This window comes from Hyperolius riggenbachi, chromosome 2 (genome assembly GCF_040937935.1).
Source record: "Hyperolius riggenbachi isolate aHypRig1 chromosome 2, aHypRig1.pri, whole genome shotgun sequence".
In the NCBI taxonomy this organism is placed as follows: domain Eukaryota; kingdom Metazoa; phylum Chordata; class Amphibia; order Anura; family Hyperoliidae; genus Hyperolius; species Hyperolius riggenbachi.
The window spans coordinates 452128473-452146923 of NC_090647.1; the positions used below are offsets into that span (position 1 = coordinate 452128473).

The 18451-nt window shown below is 46.0% G+C and overlaps 1 long non-coding RNA gene across 4 annotated transcripts in view; it reads left to right on the plus strand.

The window, feature by feature from the left end:
• The window catches only part of LOC137546972 (uncharacterized), a 51709-nt gene that overhangs the window by 12089 nt on the left and 21169 nt on the right, over positions 1-18451 (plus strand). For 3 of the 4 annotated variants that reach the window (XR_011026411.1, XR_011026410.1, XR_011026412.1), the window contains exons 2-4: positions 363-479; positions 3231-3355; positions 7179-7302. This is a non-coding gene — a long non-coding RNA (uncharacterized lncRNA). The remainder of the gene's footprint in view (positions 1-362; positions 480-3230; positions 3356-7178; positions 7303-18451) is intronic. The other variant, XR_011026413.1, reaches the window with a different exon arrangement.

Consider the following 18451-nt stretch of genomic DNA (forward strand, 5'->3'; position numbering starts at 1 on the left):
CTGATGCACTAAACTCCAGGTAAGTTGCCGTACGCAGGCAGTGCACAACAATTTTACTGTTAATAGTAAGGCGCAAATGGGTTAATGGCCGATGCTCCCCCTGCACTAGTAATGGTAATATTGCTGTGCACTCCCTGCGCATGACAACTTTACCAGAGTTTAGTGCATCATGCCCAATGTATACACTGCTGAGTCATTCAACAAATCATTGTAGTAGACTTTTAAATAATTTCATAATCACATTTCCCTCTAAATGATTTACAATTTAGTAGCAAAAAGAGGGAAACAAATCATTCTTCTAGTTTAAAATGATTTGCCGTCTTCCCAAGTCACCAACATAGATGCTGCTTGTGATTCTACAGGTTGAGAACCGACGTATAACCCACATCTCAGCTGAACAGAAGAGACGCTGCAACATTAAACTTGGGTTTGACACTCTGCACCATCTGGTGACATCTCTGCATGGACCGCACAACAAGGTATCACTTCATCCCTATCACACTATGTTATGGGAGAAGTCACTAGGCTATCATTGCATTTCCTAGCATTTACTACCTTCCTTCCTATTACAGTAAAAGAAATACAAATATTGATGACATAGACAAGGGCGTAGCTAAGGTTTGTCTATATTTACATATAGAAAGGTTCTTATAATGACAAAGGAAAGAAAAGGGAGTAACAGAATCCTTGTCATCATTTTGAAAAGTATCTTCACAATGTTGGTGTGTTAGATGTGTAAGATGAGCCAAATCTTGACAGCTTAGTAAGGCATCAGTACATCTGTAAGCTCACAAACTGGTTTCCTTTCAGAGTACCGTTAGAGCACATGTACGCAGCGGCAAAAAAAAAAATTGTTCCGCCAGTGCTTTCTGCACTTTACATTGTATTTGGCCCGCGGCGCTTTAAACAATGGCCCGCAAGAGGATCGTCATGGCCCGCGGCAACGCCCCTCCTGTCTGTTGTCTTTGGATGGCCAGCCCTCCTCCTCATGCAAGTGACAGAGTGTTGCTACGTTCTATCACGCTCCAGCTTCTTGCTCCGCCTCCCAATGCCATGGGTTCACTGCGGAGCTGTCAATCAGGCAGCGTCTTTTCCGCTTCCTCCACCTCCTCTTTCATCCTAGCTGGCCGCTGTACTCTCCATGGGGGCGAGCAGCGGCAGTCTGCACACCAGCGTGACCCCCGCACACAGGAGAGTGGTGAGTCCCTGCCTGCTAGCGTGCGTATACAGGCCTGGCTACCTAAACTGGGGCACCTGCTATGCCTGGCTACCTAAACTGGGGCACCTGCTATGCCTGGCTACCTAAACTGGGGCTCCTGATATGCCTGGCTACCTAAACTGGGGCACCTGATATGCATGGCTACCTAAACTGGGGCACCTACTATGCCTGGCTAACTATACTAGGGCACCTGCTACGCCTAGCTACCTATTCTGGGGCGCCTGTGCCTGCTACCTATACTGGAGGCACAACATGCCTAGCTATCTATACTGAAGGCACCTATTCTTGGCTACCTATATTGGGGGCAACTATACCTGGCTTCCTATAAAGGGGTTACCTATACCTGGCTACCTACCTACAATGAGGATGTATTTTGTTTGTTGGCTATAACACCGCGGCTATCACATGCAGTGAAAATTGTGGGGTGTTATGTGATCATTCCAAGTGGGGAGGGGGGGGGAATAAGTATACTAGTCGGCCCTCGACCTGGTCTAAGTTTTACATTTCGGCCCTCCGTCGTCTATTTATATTTGACACCCCTGCATTAGAGGAATTAGATTAAAACATAACTTTTAGTCAGAAACAATTAAAAAAAGTAATAGACTGTTTAGGAGACTGAAACTTGTCTACACTAATACATGTTTGAGACAAAAGACTGAGGTAGCACCTAAATGCATATAAAGGATCCCTCTACTAGAACCTGTTTGGGTGGGTGTTATTACTCAGTCTACACTAATTACACAGAGAAAGTGACCCTGCATGTTTCGCCCCAAAGTGGGGCTTCTTCAGAGCTGTATTAAAGGAACACTAACGATCTACATATTTTTTTCAATTAAGATAGGAATTGTTTGGGAAGTGCTGCTAAGTACTGTTGTATACATTTTCCTAGCAACCTCTTTGTTTACTGTTATCAAAATACTTTCAAACTTTACTGACACCATAACTGATGGCAGAATGAGCCATGAGAGGGGAAATTCCCCTCACACTTGATCAGTTAACCCGGTGTGTAACTCTGTGTGTGAGAGAGAGAGAAAGCTCACAGCTTTTGTCACAGCTTTTCATACTGTTTTTGCTTTCTGAGAAAAATACTCTGCAGTCTGATATGCAACACTGGCTGTGCATTGAAGCAGACACCCCTTCTGCAATTGATTTGTCCCAATACAGCTACCGGTAAATCCTACTCTCAATAAATTAAAGCTCTTGCCTTTGATAATTAACATGAAAAGTAGGAAAATGTTTACACAGCTACTTAGACATTATTTGTACATTGTAATTTTAGAAAATTTGGGCATTGATAGTATTCCTTTAAGTAAAGTGCAAAAGTGAGGAGTGCGTATGAATAATCACATTCAATAATCACAAATGATACATACCACTAAGAAAAATAGTAACCTCCTGTTACTTGCGCTATTTAGCCCTGTGCGCCTTATGCGCCCTATTGGCAGCATACCGTGCATTATTAATTTTAGTCAGAGGGCGCTCACTATGCACAGTAACAGGAGGTTACTTGCGCTATTTTCTTACTGAATCAACCCCATTGACATTCTCATGGCTGAGACCTATGTGGTGTGGTCAAGCCAAAGAGCCAAAATAGCTCACTGCTTTATATCCAGTTGGCGCACCCTTGTAGGTAACTCCCACTGTGCCTGATCCATTTCATCAGAAACAACCCCCTCATTATTATTCCACCAATCCCAATACCATGATTGTATTATGGTGGGAAATCGAAGGAGGTAAGCCAATTCGTAAAAACAAATTGTATTATCCAAGGTAAAGACTCCAGCTTATATTTAGTAAAAACCATATTGGAAAACCGTAATTATGGATTGTTTCCTGTTTTGAGGGACATACCCTTTATAAATTAAACAAAAAGGTGCAGTTGAGGTTTGTGTATATCTGCATATAGAAAGGTCCTAATAATAACAAAGGAAATAACAAAATACTTGTCATTTTAAAAGTATCTCCAAAATATTGGTGTCTAAGAGTTATAACATGAGCCTGATCTTTACAGCTTAGTAAAGCAACCACCTTGCAGAAGACAGCAGAGTACATCTGTAAGCTGCAGCAGGAGAGAGCACAGCTACAGGAATAAGCTCAGCGACTGTGTTGCCAAGTACAAGAGCTAAGCGACATCAGGTAAGCCTTAAAACCGAATTACAGGCGGACATTATTATACAAGAAAACTTGCAACCATTGCTTTGTTTCCTATAACACTATGCTACTTGCTTTTCTTCCAATGTAATGCCATCTGTGTAAAATTCACAAGTTTTCGGCTTGGAGTACAGCAGTGTTGGGATTTGCCATTGCATGCATATTTTAAACCATCAAGTTAATTCAAAAAGCTGTTCAGTAAGGACAATAATCTCTCCTCTGCCTACAGTCATTGAATCCTGCAAAGAAAAGCCCTCTGCTTTGTTAACTCTGTCATATCAGCAGCTGATAGTGATCATAGTACAACCTAGAGAGCTGCTGAGTAGAACAATGTAATTTATAAGCTTTCCAAGCACAGTGAGGCACAGTCTATTAACCCTTTCAGTAACTTTTTACCAAATAATTGTCCCTAGAATTTCTTATACACATGAAGCTTTTCTGCATCACCAACCTAACAACAAGACCGGCCACACCAACAGGGGATCGCATGACTTGTATTTTCTGCTCATTTACATACTGCGCGCGCATGCATACGACGGACTGCATGATATGGCCGCATTCAAAACAAATTTTGAACAAATGTACAATTGTATCACACATAGCATTCTGATGGTTGTTACTTGTCTCTGTCATTTTCCAGTGTATTGCTCCTGTCTTTTATTGCCTGAGGAAGCTGGTCCTTGCCCATGAAACGCGTTGCGACTTTTCATTGGGAGTAATTGAATAAATTGTATATTTTCTGAATTTCGACAGTACTTATGTCTGTTTAAGGTTGGCTGGTCCACCACCGCAACCAAAACAATTTTAAACTTTTTATTGACTTTTATCCTACCGGCGCCTCTGTACACCTCTGCGCATCTAGAAGTCCACCCTTGGTGGAAGGGTGTTCTACCCTACAACTTCCTCCTGTCCACAGAGAGCGATGTCTTATTCCTGAGTGGGGACAGGCTTGTTCTCCCCACCTGCCTGAACAGTGGTTGCTTTGGAGGCAACCCTGGTTTGTGAGTATAATACTTACACGTCATAATACACCCCCTCCTTCCTTAAAACATACTACACCATATTGGGCTCTCGATCTTCTACCCTTAGTTCGCATTCAAAACAAGTACAAGTCGTTCAAACGACTTGTACCCACGTGGCCACCTGCACAATATCAGCCCAGCAGTCGTGTGAGTTGAACCGCATGTTGGATAGGGCACACCACCTGTTCTCAGTCACTCGTGTAGTCATTTGTCTCACGTTAACAACCATACAACAGACCAAGTTTAGTTGATAGTTGAGTAGAAAACTTGCATGCATGTATGAGCCTTTATTGTGCGGCTAATCTGTTGGACAAGAGGGTAAATTTCGACTAGTTCTACTTTAAAATATCACAGAGATTCAAAAGTTGATGGTTTACCAGTTGTAACCTTGCAGAAATTCCATTTAAGTAGACTGGAAACTGAACAAACTTTATACATATTACCAACTTTATATCTAAGCCATTAAAACATCCTAAGCTATGCCACAATTTGGCATACAGGCACTGGAGCTATTCAAGGTGGCAGGGGACATTTGTCCAATCTTGTACTACATTTGCCTTGGTTTGCAAAATTTTGACCATACTCCTTGTGATTGTGCAGCATAGACATGCTCATTGAGTTCAGCTCCAAGTGCAGCAGACCACATGTTATTGGGAAGAGGTGGCACAAGGGTACAGAAGGTATTTTGGCGAGGCAGCAGGAAGTTCATACGAGTGCTGGGTAAGACATGCAGGATCACAGGATTTATATAGGATTGCAAGTTCAGATTGCTCCTCCCATACTTCCTAACAGGCCAATATCGTGCCAGTGCTTGATATGACTTTTCTTATCTACTTTACAACTACTGTACTTTACTATTTTGTGGATAAGATGAGAAAACATTTACTGCTATTAAAAAAAACAACCTCAATAGAAACCTTTATTCAGTCAGATTGGCAATACAACTCACGATAAATGCTTTCCGCATAATGGACTTTATTTTACAATAAGACCATGAGTTAAAGCGCCATCTTTCAGATATTTTTTTTTTTTTGCCAAGGAGCGCCACCTACTGGCTCAAAGTGGAAAATATGATAAATTAATTTGCAAAATGTCATTATAACCCAATTAAATATTGTTTTAAAATAGGTTTTGCTAATGCATATAGTACAAAGTAAAACAAATATTTGAAACATCTATATAGATATCTTTATTATTTTCCCTATCCTCACGATCCACCATTATGCATGGAAAGTTAATTCAAACCTGTAAAAAAATAGATACTTACCTAAGTAGTGGGAAGCCGCTGGATGGACTTGAGGCTCCCCATGTCCTCCTTGACCCCACCACTGCTACTCAGGTCCCTCTTGTTTGCAGCCACACTCCTTTACATAGGAAACAGAACTGCAGCCACGAGAGCAAATCTGACAAGCTCTTGTTGGCTATATTCAGAAGAACCCTGTGCAGGAACTGTGGGCACCAGGAGGATCAGGGAAGCCTCTGGGTTATCTGAAGGCTATCTTCTTTCTTGGAGGAAAGGGGGTGTCAGCTACTGATTGGAATGAAGTTTATTCATTGGTTAAAGTTCAACTTTAAAGGGAACTAAGCACCCTTTCTTTCCCTTTGTAATGGCTATAGGAGCTGCCATATTCCCCCCTCCCCTTTTCACTGTCCTTATTTACAGACATCAAAGATGCTATCTTAACACATTCCCTCTGGTTGACTTCTTTGAAGCAGTTGTCCTAATTACCCACCCTTCTTTGTTGAGGAAAAGGTATTGTTTACTTCTTGGTAATGAGTTCAATAAAACAATTATTTAAGTCATTAGATGCCTGAAATCTCTGCAGATGGGTCAGGCTGGCAAGCCTGCTGAAGTAGGCTAATAAAACCTCTACTACTCATCAAAGAGACTCTGAAGTCTCTTTTTTCCCTGTTTTGCTCATATCATTCTGTTAAGAGTTAATGCCTGAGTGAAATTGCCGCATCCCCATGGCAGATGAGTAATTTAATATAGAGAAAGCGACATGCAAAGTTCAATGACTTTGCAGGTCGCAGATCATGCTGCCCTGGAGAGACAGAGCTTTCAGCTGTAGCTCTGCCTCTCCGCAATCAATCTTCGTGGATCTTCGCCATCTCCCAGTCCCTCAGTGAAAGAAGACTGAGAGGGGTGGGGAAAGCCGTCGATCAGCAGAGATTGACTGCGGAGGAGGCAGAGCTACAGCCTAAAGCTCTGCCTCTTCTAGGAAGTAAAGCCCTGCGAGCCCGGGAGCTTTGCAGGGCTAATCCTCAGCAATAAATCTGTCATCTGCTGCGGGGATGTGGCGATTTCACTTAGGCATTAACTCTTAACAGCACTATATGAGAAAATCAGGGGAGAAAAGAGACTTCAGTCTCTTTAAATGTAAAAATAAATGGTAAAATGGAAGTTGTTTTTAATAACAAGACATATTTTTGTCATGCATTTTTAATGTGCTATTGAGGTGCTAAAAATGGTGCTCGGTACACTTTAAGTGAATATTTGCAATTAGTTGGACTATTGTGTGTGGAAATCCATCCGCACCCCTTCCCTCCTGCTGCATCACACGGCCTAGACACCAATACAGAATCTAAAGGTATATTTACATTTCTCACTCTACCCAAAGTTAACATAACATGTTTTGTTTGGATTTCTCTTGTAATAAAATGGATCTTGCCACAAATTGCTCATGCATAATACTGTTGAGGCATATTAATGATCAGGAATATCTTCAGGTATCCTTTATTAAGATACAAGACACTGAGTAACTTGCTTTTTCTTTATACAACAGCCTGTGCCAGCAACAGCTGCCAGCCTCTGGGGTGCCTGTCACACATCAGCGCTTCCAACAGATGCAACAGATGTTCCAGGCTTACGTCCAGAGCAGGACCTTGCAGAACTGGAAGTTTTGGATTGTATCTTTAAATGTATGGCGAGCTGTGGGCCTCAGCTGTAATGGCCAAAGTGCACTTAAGGTTTAAAGTGAACCCGAGGTGAAAATAAACTGATGGTGCACAATGTACTGACTGACATGGTGTACAGTATACTGACTGACATGATGCACAGTGTACTGACTGACATGGTTCTCCAATGTACTGACTGACATGGTTCTCCAATGTACTGACTGACATGGTGCACAGTACACTGACTGACATGGTGCACAGTACACTGACTGACATGGTGCACAGTACACTGACTGACATGGTGCACAGTGTACTGACTGACATGGTTCTCCAGTGTACTGACTGACATGATGCACAGTGTACTGACTAACATGGTGCACAGCATACTGACTGACATGGTGCACAGTATACTGACTGACATGATGCACAGTGTACTGACTGACATGGTGCACAGTATACTGACTGACATGATGCACAGTATACTGACTGACATGGTGCACAGTGTACTGACTGACATGGTGCACAGTGTACTGACTGACATGGTGCACAGTGTACTGACTGACATGGTGCACAGTGTACTGACTGACATGGTGCACAGTGTACTGACTGACATGGTGCACAGTGTACTGACTGACATGGTGCACAGTGTACTGACTGACATGGTGCACAGTGTACTGACTGACATGGTGCACAGTGTACTGACTGACATGGTGCACAGTGTACTGACTGACATGGTGCACAGTGTACTGACTGACATGGTGCACAGTGTACTGACTGACATGGTGCACAGTGTACTGACTGACATGGTGCACAGTGTACTGACTGACATGGTGCACAGTGTACTGACTGGCATGGTGCACAGTGTACTGACTGGCATGGTGCACAGTGTACTGACTGACATGGTGCACAGTGTACTGACTGACATGGTGCACAGTGTACTGACTGACATGGTGCACAGTGTACTGACTGACATGGTGCACAGTGTACTGACTGACATGGTGCACAGTGTACTGACTGACATGGTGCACAGTGTACTGACTGACATGGTGCACAGTGTACTGACTGACATGGTGCACAGTGTACTGACTGACATGCTTCACATTATACTGATTGACATGCTTCACAGTGTACTGATTGACATGCTTCACAGCGTACTGACTGACATGGTGCACAGCGTACTGACTGACATGGTGCACAGCGTACTGACTGACATGGTGCACAGCGTACTGACTGACATGGTGCACAGCGTACTGACTGACATGGTGCACAGCGTACCGACTGACATGGTGCACAGCGTACCGACTGACATGGTGCACAGCGTACCGACTGACATGGTGCACAGCGTACCGACTGACATGGTGCACAGCGTACCGACTGACATGGTGCACAGCGTACCGACTGACATGGTGCACAGCGTACCGACTGACATGGTGCACAGCGTACCGACTGACATGGTGCACAGCGTACCGACTGACATGGTGCACAGCGTACCGACTGACATGGTGCACAGCGTACCGACTGACATGGTGCACAGCGTACCGACTGACATGGTGCACAGCGTACCGACTGACATGGTGCACAGCGTACCGACTGACATGGTGCACAGCGTACCGACTGACATGGTGCACAGCGTACCGACTGACATGGTGCACAGCGTACCGACTGACATGGTGCACAGCGTACCGACTGACATGGTGCACAGCGTACCGACTGACATGGTGCACAGCGTACCGACTGACATGGTGCACAGCGTACCGACTGACATGGTGCACAGCGTACCGTCTGACATGGTGCACAGCGTACCGACTGACATGGTGCACAGTGTACCGACTGACATGGTGCACAGTGTACTGACTGACATGGTGCACAGTGTACTGACTGACATGGTGCACAGTGTACTGACTGACATGGTGCACAGTGTACTGACTGACATGGTGCACAGTGTACTGACTGACATGGTGCACAGTGTACTGACTGATATAGTGCACAGTGTACTGACTGACATGCTGCACAGTGTACTGACTGATATGGTGCACAGTATACTGACTGACATGCTGCACAGTGTACTGGCTGACATGTTCCACAGTATACTGACTGACATGGTGCACAGTGTACTGATTGACATGCTGCTGCATAGTGTACTGACTTATATGGTGCACAGTGTACTGACTGACATGGTGCACAGTGTACTGACTGACATGGTGCACAGTGTACTGACTGACATGGTGCACAGTGTACTGACTGACATGGTGCACAGCGTACTGACTGACATGGTGCACAGCGTACTGACTGACATGGTGCACAGCGTACTGACTGACATGGTGCACAGCGTACTGACTGACATGGTGCACAGCGTACTGACTGACATGGTGCACAGCGTACTGACTGACATGGTGCACAGCGTACTGACTGACATGGTGCCCAGCGTACTGACTGACATGCTGCACAATATACTGACTGACATGGTGCACGATGTACTGACTGACGTGGTACACAGTACACTGACTGACATGGTTCTCTAGTGTACTGACTGACATGGTGCACAGTACACTGACTGACATGGTGCACAATGTACTGACTGACATGGTGCACAGCGTACTGAATGACATGCTGCACAGCGTACTGACTGACATTATGCGTCCAATGCTGCTGCGCTTGTACTCCTTACAAACACATCCAATAATGTCACATGTAGGGGGAGAAGAAAAAAACCAAAACATAGGGTGTAACGTATGCTCAGTTCACCCTTGGTGCCAAACACACACGCTTCCAGAAATAGTGAATAAGCCCCCAGCCAGCCCCTGATGAGTCACGCCCTGTGATGAAACACGTAGGGCGGAGCCTGGACGTACGCATGCACGCATACTTGGGAAGGAGCGAGGATAGCAGCTACACCCGGCCGGCGGACGCGCTGATGATCCGGTGCAGTTTATGACTATGATATGCTCATGTCCAAGTGTTTACATTGTAAGCAGAATTGTTAGCAGGGCTTTACTGTCTTAAATAAACGGAATTACGCTATGGTTTACTTTTATATTGGCTCTAGGATGTTTATTGCATAGGCAATGGCTGCCAAAGGCTGTGCTTGTTTAAAAGAATACTGAGGGTAAGCGGCCACTCTATAGGAAGTGGTGGTGGTTATGCCGGCTGGGGGCTTATTCACTATTTATGGAAGCGTGTGTGTTTGGCACCAAGGGTGAACTGAGCATACGTTACACCCTATGTTTTGGTTTTTTTCTTCTCCCCCTACATGTGACATTATTGGATGTGTTTGTGAGGAGTACAAGCGCAGCAGCATTGGACGCATAAAGTTTGGATTGCCTGTACAGAGGACACTGCTTGCAGCTCGGACAATTACCAAGTACTCTTATCACATTGAGCGCAGCGATACTACTGCATTCAGTACTGACTGACATGCTGCACCATGTACAGACTGACATGGTGCCCAGCATACTGACTGACATGACATGGTGCACAGCGTACTGATTGACATGGTGCACAGTGTACTGACTGACATGCTGCACAGAGTACTGACTGACATGGTGCACAGTGTACTGACTGACATGTGACATGGTGCACAGTATACTGACTGACATGATGCACGGTGTACTGACTGACATGGTGCACAGCGTACTGACTGACATGGTGCACAGCGTACTGACTGACATGGTGCACAGCGTACTGACTGACATGGTGCACAGCGTACTGACTGGCATGGTGCACAGTGTACTGACTGACATGGTGCACAGTGTACTGACTGACATGGTGCACAGTGTACTGACTGACATGGTGCACAGTGTACTGACTGACATGGTGCACAGTGTACTGACTGACATGGTGCACAGTGTACTGACTGACATGGTGCACAGTGTACTGACTGACATGGTGCACAGTGTACTGACTGACATGGTGCACAGTGTACTGACTGACATGGTGCACAGTGTACTGACTGACATGGTGCACAGTGTACTGACTGACATGGTGCACAGTGTACTGACTGACATGGTGCACAGTGTACTGACTGACATGGTGCACAGTGTACTGACTGACATGGTGCACAGTGTACTGACTGACATGGTGCACAGTGTACTGACTGGCATGGTGCACAGTGTACTGACTGACATGCTTCACATTATACTGATTGACATGCTTCACAGTGTACTGATTGACATGCTTCACAGCGTACTGACTGACATGGTGCACAGCGTACTGACTGACATGGTGCACAGCGTACTGACTGACATGGTGCACAGCGTACTGACTGACATGGTGCACAGCGTACTGATTGACATGCTTCACAGCGTACTGACTGACATGGTGCACAGCGTACTGACTGACATGGTGCACAGCGTACTGACTGACATGGTGCACAGCGTACTGACTGACATGGTGCACAGCGTACTGACTGACATGGTGCACAGCGTACTGACTGACATGGTGCACAGCGTACAGACTGACATGGTGCACAGCGTACCGACTGACATGGTGCACAGCGTACCGACTGACATGGTGCACAGCGTACCGACTGACATGGTGCACAGCGTACCGACTGACATGGTGCACAGCGTACCGACTGACATGGTGCACAGCGTACCGACTGACATGGTGCACAGCGTACCGACTGACATGGTGCACAGCGTACCGACTGACATGGTGCACAGCGTACCGACTGACATGGTGCACAGCGTACCGACTGACATGGTGCACAGCGTACCGACTGACATGGTGCACAGCGTACCGACTGACATGGTGCACAGCGTACCGACTGACATGGTGCACAGCGTACCGACTGACATGGTGCACAGCGTACCGACTGACATGGTGCACAGCGTACCGACTGACATGGTGCACAGCGTACCGACTGACATGGTGCACAGCGTACCGACTGACATGGTGCACAGCGTACCGACTGACATGGTGCACAGCGTACCGACTGACATGGTGCACAGCGTACCGACTGACATGGTGCACAGCGTACCGACTGACATGGTGCACAGCGTACTGACTGATATAGTGCACAGTGTACTGACTGACATGGTGCACAGTGTACTGACTGACATGGTGCACAGTGTACTGACTGATATAGTGCACAGTGTACTGACTGACATGCTGCACAGTGTACTGACTGATATGGTGCACAGTATACTGACTGACATGCTGCACAGTGTACTGGCTGACATGTTCCACAGTATACTGACTGACATGGTGCACAGTGTACTGATTGACATGCTGCTGCATAGTGTACTGACTTATATGGTGCACAGTGTACTGACTGACATGGTGCACAGTGTACTGACTGACATGGTGCACAGCGTACTGACTGACATGGTGCACAGCGTACTGACTGACATGGTGCACAGCGTACTGACTGACATGGTGCACAGCGTACTGACTGACATGGTGCACAGCGTACTGACTGACATGGTGCCCAGCGTACTGACTGACATGCTGCACAATATACTGACTGACATGGTGCACGATGTACTGACTGACGTGGTACACAGTACACTGACTGACATGGTTCTCTAGTGTACTGACTGACATGGTGCACAGTACACTGACTGACATGGTGCACAATGTACTGACTGACATGGTGCACAGCGTACTGAATGACATGCTGCACAGCGTACTGACTGACATTATGCGTCCAATGCTGCTGCGCTTGTACTCCTTACAAACACATCCAATAATGTCACATGTAGGGGGAGAAGAAAAAAACCAAAACATAGGGTGTAACGTATGCTCAGTTCACCCTTGGTGCCAAACACACACGCTTCCAGAAATAGTGAATAAGCCCCCAGCCAGCCCCTGATGAGTCACGCCCTGTGATGAAACACGTAGGGCGGAGCCTGGACGTACGCATGCACGCATACTTGGGAAGGAGCGAGGATAGCAGCTACACCCGGCCGGCGGACGCGCTGATGATCCGGTGCAGTTTATGACTATGATATGCTCATGTCCAAGTGTTTACATTGTAAGCAGAATTGTTAGCAGGGCTTTACTGTCTTAAATAAACGGAATTACGCTATGGTTTACTTTTATATTGGCTCTAGGATGTTTATTGCATAGGCAATGGCTGCCAAAGGCTGTGCTTGTTTAAAAGAATACTGAGGGTAAGCGGCCACTCTATAGGAAGTGGTGGTGGTTATGCCGGCTGGGGGCTTATTCACTATTTATGGAAGCGTGTGTGTTTGGCACCAAGGGTGAACTGAGCATACGTTACACCCTATGTTTTGGTTTTTTTCTTCTCCCCCTACATGTGACATTATTGGATGTGTTTGTGAGGAGTACAAGCGCAGCAGCATTGGACGCATAAAGTTTGGATTGCCTGTACAGAGGACACTGCTTGCAGCTCGGACAATTACCAAGTACTCTTATCACATTGAGCGCAGCGATACTACTGCATTCAGTACTGACTGACATGCTGCACCATGTACAGACTGACATGGTGCCCAGCATACTGACTGACATGACATGGTGCACAGCGTACTGATTGACATGGTGCACAGTGTACTGACTGACATGCTGCACAGAGTACTGACTGACATGGTGCACAGTGTACTGACTGACATGCTGCACAGAGTACTGACTGACATGGTGCACAGTGTACTGACTGACATGTGACATGGTGCACAGTATACTGACTGACATGATGCACGGTGTACTGACTGACATGGTGCACAGTATACTCACTGACATGGTGCACAGTATACTCACTGACAAGATGCACAGTGTACTGACTGACATGGTGCACAGCGTACTGACTGACATGGTGCACAGCGTACTGACTGACATGGTGCACAGCGTACTGACTGACATGGTGCACAGCGTACTGACTGACATGGTGCACAGCGTACTGACTGACATGGTGCACAGCGTACTGACTGACATGGTGCACAGCGTACTGACTGACATGGTGCACAGCGTACTGACTGACATGGTGCACAGCGTACTGACTGACATGGTGCACAGCGTACTGACTGACATGGTGCACAGCGTACTGACTGACATGGTGCACAGCGTACTGACTGACATGGTGCACAGCGTACTGACTGACATGGTGCACAGCGTACTGACTGACATGGTGCACAGCGTACTGACTGACATGTTGCACAGCGTACTGGCTGACATGTTGCACAGTATACTCACTGACAAGATGCACAGTGTACTGACTGACATGGTGCACAGCGTACTGACTGACATGGTGCACAGCGTACTGACTGACATGGTGCACAGCGTACTGACTGACATGGTGCACAGCGTACTGACTGACATGGTGCACAGCGTACTGACTGACATGGTGCACAGCGTACTGACTGACATGGTGCACAGCGTACTGACTGACATGGTGCACAGCGTACTGACTGACATGTTGCACAGTATACTCACTGACAAGATGCACAGCGTACTGACTGACATGTTGCACAGCGTACTGACTGACATGGTGCACAGCGTACTGACTGACATGGTGCACAGCGTACTGACTGACATGGTGCACAGCGTACTGACTGACATGGTGCACAGCGTACTGACTGACATGGTGCACAGCGTACTGACTGACATGGTGCACAGCGTACTGACTGACATGGTGCACAGCGTACTGACTGGCATGGTGCACAGCGTACTGACTGGCATGGTGCACAGCGTACTGACTGGCATGGTGCACAGCGTACTGACTGACATGGTGCACATGACATGGTGCACAGCGTACTGACTGACATGGTGCTCAGCGTACTGACTGACATGGTGCTCAGCGTACTGACTGACATGGTGCACAGCGTACTGACTGACATGGTGCACAGCGTACTGACTGACATGGTGCACAGCGTACTGACTGACATGGTGCACAGCGTACTGACTGACATGGAGCACAGCGTACTGACTGGCATGGTGCACAGCGTACTGACTGGCATGGTGCACAGCGTACTGACTGGCATGGTGCACAGCGTACTGACTGGCATGGTGCACAGCGTACTGACTGGCATGGTGGAGAGCGTACTGACTGGCATGGTGCACAGCGTACTGACTGACAGTTTCTGGAATGTGTCTGCAACACCTCAACCAAATAACCGTGTGTGCTACTGCTCAAAACAAGAGCAATTATATGGTAGAAAGAGAAAGCCCAGCAGCAAATTTTGAAAAAAATATAACAAAAATCTTTATTCAACATTAGGTATAATAATAATCATAATATATATAAAGAGGTTGGCGCTCAGGATACTCATACCCCTCAATGGGTTTGGGTTAATAAATACATGTATGATACAGCAGTTAAAATGTAATCCCTCTGTAGTCCATATATCAAATGAAAGTTACAATGTCCAAGTGCTTAAGCCCTAAAAATAAAAAGCAAATTTATGGCTGGGATAAATCCTCTTCCTGATGTCACAAGTAGTACACTCCTGGCTAATATTTCAACAGCAGACCTCCACCAACACCCTTTGTGGTCCACTCACCGCTATCCTAGACCAACCAATGGTCTATATACGCCTTGGGACCATTACCGGGTCGTCCCCCACCTCTGCGACCAGTTAATTCCACTGATGACACCAGATATTTCTTCAGAAGGAATCACCCTTCATATTCATCCTCATAAGAAAAACTCCATATAGTGTAATACTGCTTAAAAAAATTTATTTATAAAAACGCAATTGCACTCACATGTATCCTCTTTAAGATAGCGCGTAGAGTGTTGTTTGAGCGGGCTCTCCCCCGCATAGGTGGCCAGGCTGGCAGGCTCGTCTAGACGTATTCCCCCGTCTTCCGCCGCGCGTACGGAGATCAGGAACGCCACACGTGTCCTCCTCGCCGCCGCTCACCCACACGCTGCACTTCCGCCTTCACGTCAGACTCCGCCCTATCGATTTCGTCACACGGTGACTCATCAGGGGCATGGAGTCTGACGCGTATGGCGGACATTTTTATGCCTGGCGCGCCCTCCGCGCAAACTCAGTGCCCCTCTGTGTAGCCTGCAAGTCTGCCACCATCTAGGGGTGGGGTGTGGGGTTATTTAAAACGAGGTCTGCTAGTGGAGCAGTCCATTGTGATTGGGAATTGATTTGTGTTTTATTTGCAGGATTTTGTAGGGCATTTCCTCTGAAAATGGATGCATTTGAACTAAGAGCTCGCAGAATTGTTAATCTTGATGAAATATTTGTAGATAGTGGGGAGATAGGTGGGAGTATGGAACAGGAGTTTAGGAAACTTCAAAATGTAATGATAAAGGAACAAGGCACTTGGTGGGACCTGGCCGCACTGACCAAATATGATAAAGAGGGTATTATACCTAAAAGATTAAGATGGGATTTAGCAGCTAATGATGGGGAGGATGATGAGGAAAATGACAAAGAATGGGAGGATTATTTTGACAAGTGCGGTCAGGGCCTAGTCAAGTTGCTGATTAAAAGGAAGAATAAGAGATTGGAAAGGCTGGGAGGTGAAATAGAGAATATAAAAACCAAGATGACTCCCCTAAATAGTTCAGAAGAATACAAAAGCCGATCCAAAAGACTTGGTGAGATTCTAGAAAAAAATGAGAAAGAGATTCGAGTAGAAAAACAGAAAAAGTTCCAGCGAGACGCGGATGCTACAAGGAAAAAGGAAGTATATAGATGGCAGGTAAAAAAGAAAGAGGAAATTAAGGCAGCAGAAATAGCAGCTAAAATAGAAGCTAGCAAGCAGCAAAATCAAAAAACACAGGTGGAGGATCAGGGGGTGGAACAGAGACCGGTCCAAAAAACAGTGTATGTACCTAATCACGAGCAAGGAATAACATACGGCCATCATGGGGGTGAGGGGAGAGGTGGGTGGTCTAATGGGAATAGAGGATGGGGAGCTAATAGGGGGGTAGCTAGAAGCCCATATGGGGCACCCGATAGAGGGCAGGGGAGGGGTTACAGAAATGATTCTTATGGACAGTACTCGGTACCAACCTACAATCGATATGACCCTATCAGACAACACAAACAAGTGGAGCCTTTTTTAGAGATTGCCCCGAGATATGGGGAGAGGGAATGGAGACAGGAGGGAGCAGGATATGCACCATATCAGAACCAATATGGAAAAAGAGAGCAAGACGAGGCACAAGGGGTGGGAAGGGGAGCAAAAAGGATGAGACAGTAATAGGGGAAGGAGTATTCAATATTAGTGGCACCACCTTGAATGTTAGGGAGTTGACACTATTGGATAAAGGCTTGAAACATGCACCCAGGCAAGGTATGGATAAATTCACTACCTATATTGATATAAATAAATTTGCACGGAAACTTCACTTAAAGAAGTATTTTGCGGGTCGTCCCATACGAGACACTAAGAAAAGGGATCAGGATGGTTATATGCACACAAGTTTACGCACAAAATCTACTTTTAATCCACAAGATAAAAATTACAATGCTATTGAGGTGTTTAAGAACATGGTTATTAAGGACATGAATAAAATTCCCGAACAAAAAAATGGACAGGTTAGGGAATTAGCTAGAGAGATGTTAGAGGATAAAGGTTTGGTGGTGAGACCGGCAGACAAGGGGGGAGGGGTAGTAGTTCTGAGTAAGGCCCAATATAAAGTTGAACTGGACAGACTGGTGGGTGATAGAGAAGCTTACACTCCATTAAATGGAGATCCAACAGGCAAGTATATGGCTGAGTTGAGGGAGATACTTAGGGAGGGGATGGATAGGGGTTTGATCACTGATGAGGAGTTCAAATACATTGTTCCAGATGTTCCAAGGATACCCATCATATATCAAGTCCCCAAAATGCACAAGAACAAAGCTGAACCCCCAGGGCGCCCCATAGTGAGTGGGATAGGGTCAGTGACCCACCGGTTGGGGCAATATTTGGATGAGTTCCTTAAACCTATGGTAGCAAATTCACCCAATATTCTCAAAGATACAAAACACATGCTTCAGATTATGGAAGGGGGGGAAATAAATGCGGAAGAAATAATGGTCACGATGGACGTTTCGTCTTTATATACAAATATAAAACATGAACTGGGGTTGGAAGCAGTAGACTTCTATTTTAAGAAGGAGGAAAAAATTAAAGATGAACAAAGGATATACATACTCAGGTTGCTTAAATTTGCCCTAGAAAAAAACTATTTCTGGCATGACGGAAAGTACTATAATCAAACTAGGGGATGCGCCATGGGGGCGAGCTATGC